Source organism: Phyllostomus discolor, chromosome 5 (assembly GCF_004126475.2).
Source record: "Phyllostomus discolor isolate MPI-MPIP mPhyDis1 chromosome 5, mPhyDis1.pri.v3, whole genome shotgun sequence".
In the NCBI taxonomy this organism is placed as follows: Eukaryota; Metazoa; Chordata; class Mammalia; order Chiroptera; family Phyllostomidae; genus Phyllostomus; species Phyllostomus discolor.
The window spans coordinates 135505024-135510714 of record NC_040907.2 but is presented as its reverse complement, the minus strand read 5'-3'; the positions used below and the strand labels follow the sequence as shown (position 1 = coordinate 135510714).

Below are 5691 nucleotides of genomic sequence, written 5' to 3'. Positions count from 1 at the left end.
TGACCATGTGAAGTTACCTCTCTATTTTGCATCAAAAAAGTAGTAAAGACATTGTGATCAGGTTGCTATTCTATTTTGTTTTCCTTATTTACCTTCTATGTATGCAAAAAGCCTAAAACTAATTGTTCTAAAGTCAGAGATAGCTCATCATTTCTTGAACAGGTACATAAGAATAGTAATTAAGTAAAAATCATCAAAGAAATTACTTTTGAGTCTAAAGATTCCAATTTGCTATTTTGAAGGATATTTAATTCTCACTCATTCTGTGTCTTTAGCAAATCTGGTGTAGATAATCCTAGGGCAGCATCAGGTTATGAAACTCTACAAATTTTTGTCTGCAGACAGTTGAAGCTAAAATTTAGGTTGACCTAGAATCATAGATCATATGTGGAGTTCCTTCAATCACTGAAAGGATTTGAGCATAGCTGTGTCTTTTTTCACAAAAATAAAAGTTCACTCTATTTCAAGTACAAGAAAGTGTTTCACAAACTGTGACTGATAAAGCTGGGGATACAGAAAATGTGAATTTTTTAAGTTTTTAGCCATTCCTCAAGTCTCTAGTGTCTCCTCACCATCATCTTTTAAAAAAAGAAAAGAAAAATTAGTTGCCAGTAGGCCATGTTTCAAGAAATTATAAAATACTAGAAAGTGTTGAAAATGACCCATATTGGTGTTTTCTTTCCTCAGAAAGTGTAAAGGAAAAGAAAGAGGGTAAGAAAAGTGTGCCATCTTACATCCCTGTGTGTATGTGCTTATTCTCAGCTCATCCACCCAAAACCCCCTGAACACCAAACCTAGTCCAACATGTGGCCCACTCCCTCCCCGCAACAAGACAAAATAAATTATTGTGAACCAGGAAAAACTCACCAAACTGCAGGCACAGGTGCGTATTAGTGGGAAGGAACTGCTCATAGAAAGAAAGTGGTTCACAGAATAGCTATAGCAGATGATAAAAAAAATCCAAAAAAACTTCATTCTCCTGAAAGGAGTTAGGCGTAAACTATATTTCTGGTATTGAAAAGGTAAGTATGTCCAAGGAACAGTGTCAGGCATCTCTGGCAGTGAACACTTTAACCATTACAAGCCATCCTGAGACAAAGCAGCTGACAGAAAAGCTACCTGGCGTCTTAAACCAGCTTGGTGCAGACAGTCTGCCTCGTTTAAGGAGACTGGCTGAGGAACTGCCCAAACTATCTGTGAATGATAAAGCACCCCTTGTTACCAAAGAGGATGAGGATGATGAAGTCCCAGATCTTGTGGGGAATTTTGATGAGGCTTCCCAAAATGAAGCAAACTGAAATGTGTCAATTTCTGAAGAAGATAAACTTGAAAAAGTTACTGGGCGCTGCTAATTTATATTGACTGCTTTTTCAGATTTTGTAGATTTTTTTGTATGTAGATCTCATAAAATCTAGATTTCAAGTATTTTTAAGCCAAATCTCCTTGGACACTGTAGCTATTTTCAGTTTTTGCTTATACACAAATCATTCTTTCTAGGTAATTAGGCTGAAGAAGCCTGGGAATAAAATTTGAAACAGAAGTTTGTAATACAGTTCGTTGCCTAGTTTAAAAAAATGTGAAGTGATTCATTCTTCTCTGTGAAAAATTTAACTATAATAGTAAGTTGTGAAATTGTACCCAGTGTTTTTTCCTTATCAAGAAATAAAAACACTGCCCTGGCCTGTGTGGCTCGGCTGGTTGGAGCAGTGTCTGTAAACTGAAAGGCTGTGGGTTCAATCCCCTGGTCAGGGCACGTACTGACTGATGTTTCTCTCTCCCATCAGTATTTCTCTCTCCCCACCCACTTCCTGTCTCCAAACAGCAATGAAAAAATGTCCTCAGGTGTGGATAAAAAAGAAATGAAACCCTGAATTTGAGCACATACACATATATTCTCTCTCCCTTTGTCTCTCTTCATATATATAATTTTTTTGGTAAAATGTAAAGACTATACCGGAAGCCAAAGTGTCTCGGTTCAAACACAAGCTACAAGCTCTGTGACGCTGAGAAAGTCCTTAATCTCTCTGTGTTCATTTCTCCATCTATAAAATGTGCATAAAAGTTTCTATTTTGTAGAGTTATTGTAAGTATTAAAACAATTAGTATATGCAAAGTACTTAGAGATGCCTAAAAATTCTCAAAAAATGCTACCCGCCATTATTACATGAATCCCAAACCATTTTCATTCAAGTAGGTTTTTAAAACACTAATCAGTTAACTCAGAAAGTTTAGTACTAGAAGTTGTCATTATTTAAGATACTGCATTATTTCTCAAGGATTTGTGTCTAACATCAGTATAGTTTAGGAGTTGTGGACACGTACTGAGGAGAGCATCAGCAGCTCAGGCTCAGGGTAAAGAAAAGGACCTCCCACTTTAGCTTTAAAGGCCAAATATATTAATATGTATGGAAGTATTTATAACAAAGACCTTATGAAAACATGACATCTGTATCACTTATAATCCCATATCCTTTAAATTGTAGGACATCAAATAGACCAGAGTGTGCTTAACAATTATTCTTAAGTATGTTTTAAAAAGGAAACTCACATGTATTGGAAATATTTACCTATATTTTTATCTTTTAATAACTCTAACTTCACACTGGGGTGAAAGTTAAAATGGGAATTGTCATGTCTTGATGGTATATGCCTGGCAAAAGTCCCAGAGACATGTGGGAAAAGAGAAGAATGCATGGTCCTGGTAATGAAATATTTATCACTATAAAAGATGACTTTACGATTTTATAATGTACTAAGCTGAGATATAAAGATGGTTTTATATTTTGTAAGTATGGAGCTTAATTATACAGAATAAATCACTGGAAATCTCATTTATACAAAGACATGTGTACCTCAATAAAAACACACAGAGGTAAAAATTGAAAAGTTATATTCCATAAAATAATTTTATTATGCAGGGCTTGTAGGTAGATAGAAGTAGGTATAGGCTAGTGATGCTATTTATAAATCTGGGAAATCATGTGTTATAGTAATATTAGGTAGCATCTATAAAACAGATCTAGTTTGTTTTTCTAGACAAAACTAGAAAAACAAAAGCTTTGTTGGAATACATATATATTATGTAATATTTATATCTTGTTATAGAATATACATTTTTCTTATATTTACATTAAGAGAACTATAACTCATTTATATTTATAAATTAAATAGTCTCCAACACTTTCAATATAATAGTCATGGAGCATACTGTAAGGAAACAATATTGAATAATTTTAGGGGAAGGGTCAAGTCAAGTAACAAGTAAAAAGGACCCATGGACAAGGACAATGTGGGGGAGGATGGAATGCAGCAGGGGTGGGCAGGGCAAGGGAGAGTAATGGGGGGGAATGGGGACAACTGTAATCAAACAATAATAAATTTAAAAAGGAAAAAGAAAATTAAACCTTATGGTAAGATAACTCATCACTCAAAATCAACCAAAGTCAAGTCAGTATTTAGAAGCCTAGATTTCCAAAGAATGGTACTCCAGACCAACCTGAGTGATCTTTATAAGTAAAACAACAAAATAAAAATACTTCAAATATTAGCCTGAATGGAGGTGTTTTACAGTATGCCCACGTACTTTCATGACATTATATGAAATTATAGTTGTCTGGATAACTGGTCTCATTGTTCATCACTATTGAATGGTCTCTGCACATACAGCACTCATCCTCCCTGCTCCATCTTAAAGAACACATCAGGTATGTGGACACTGGGCCATTTAATCAAATAATTTTTTCTGATACATGTACAGAAAAAGAAGAAAAATGTTTTTAGGGATAAGATGAATGCTTTTGTGGATCCCTCTACTGGTTAGAAGAGTTGACTCAGCAGCACTTGGAGTGCAATGTAGGACCTACAGAAGCAATCTGATGGCACTTTAGTTTATTGCACTCAACAGCACTCAGGACAAGTGTTACATCCACACAGATTTCCCCTAGCTGAAATTAACTTCTCTCTTCTTTGTGCTTGCACAGCACATGATTTCTTCCTCCCCTACAGCATTTGCCATATGCCTTACAGAGTAAGGCATATTGTGCCTTACTCTGAACTCCACTTTTTTGTGTAAAAAGTTGAAACATCAATTTTTACAAATATCTTCACAAAATTTTTAAATTTTTTTCTATTTTCCCTTCCTCCATATATCCTTCTTCTAAATCAGCAATTTTCAACCTGTGTGCCATGGCACACTGGTGTGCTGCAAGGATTTTTAAAGCATGCAATACCTGACTATTTAGTCAGGGGCACCAACCTCTTTTCCCTTTGACTGTCAAATTTAAAAAATGACAACAGCCAACACAATAGTCACTCAGTGTGAATGAATCAAAATTATACCTATTTTTTGTCAGATTGGTAAAAAATTTGTCAGATTGGTAATCAAAATTATACCTATTTTTTGGTGTGCCACAGAATTGTAGCAATTACTTTATGTGTGCCATGAAATGAAATCTTACCTTTTGCAACAGCATGGATTGACCCTGAGATTATTATGCTAAGTGAAATAAGTCAGTCAGAGAAGAACAAATACCACATGATTTCACTTATATGTGAAATCTAATAGACAAAATAAGCAGATGCACAAAATAGAAACAGAGGCATAGAGGCATAGATACATCGAACAGACTCACAGCTGTCAGAGGTGAAGGAGGAGAGGAGAGGGAGAGGGAAAGAAAAGGAGAGGAGAGGAAGAGGGAGGGGGAAGGAAGGAAGGAAGGAAGGAAGGAAGGAAGGAAGGAAGGAAGGAAGGAAGGAAGGAAGGAAGGAAGGGGAAAAAGACATTTTTAATTGACAGTTTTAGCTGTCTTCTTTGTAATCAGAAAGTTGAGGAACAGAGAGCTAGCTGATCTAGTGAAGAGGTCAAGGATGAAACTTGAAAGCTTTAAATTATCTTATAACTCAGCTGTATAAACAATTTCACAAGATTACCCTTTCAAAACATTTAGAGCCCATTATCTTGATAAAGGCATTGAAGGTTTAGGAGTGGAAAAGAAAAAAAGAAAAACCAAGAGTCTTGAAATAGAAACTAATATATTTAAATTACATCTGCATGTGAGGAGGTAGGGAAAAAAAATCAATCAGAGGTTTTGATCCATTAGGATTTTGCTGCTTATCCATAAGAAGGTGAGGCCATTAAGTGTCACATGTACCATCCACTACTACAGATTTGCAGCCTCTTATGAAGATATAAGACATGGTCATTATGAGCTGTATTTTAAGAAACTCCAGCATTTCAATAATACACTCAAAAAAGTAAAAGCATAAAACAGCCCTGGCTGGGTAGCTTAGTTGATTAGAGCATCATCTGCTATGCCAAGGTTGCAGGTTTGATCTCCGGTTAGGGCACATACAAGAAACAACCAATGAATGCATAAATAAGTGGAACAACAAATTGATCTCTCTCTCTCTCTCTCTCTCTCTCACACACACACACACACACACACACACACACAGTCAATAAATAAAAATTTAAAAGAAGTATAAAACAAATTAGATGCTTGATTTGTTCATGTTATACCAAACAAATTAGTTTGACTGAATACATACTGATATATTTCCTGAAGTAAACAGTATTTCCTGAAATAATACCTAGGTTTAGTTGTCTTCTTTTCCTTCCCTCTCCCCCATTCCACAGGGAATTTGGCTATTATGATATAAAAAGGAAAGAAAAAATCTAGAGAAAAGGAAAGA

At 35.4% G+C, this 5691-nt stretch overlaps 1 pseudogene; it reads left to right on the top strand.

The window, feature by feature from the left end:
- The first annotated feature begins 844 nt into the window (after positions 1-844).
- On the top strand, positions 845-1322 carry LOC114497091 (annotated as a pseudogene).
- The last annotated feature ends 4369 nt before the right edge of the window (positions 1323-5691 follow it).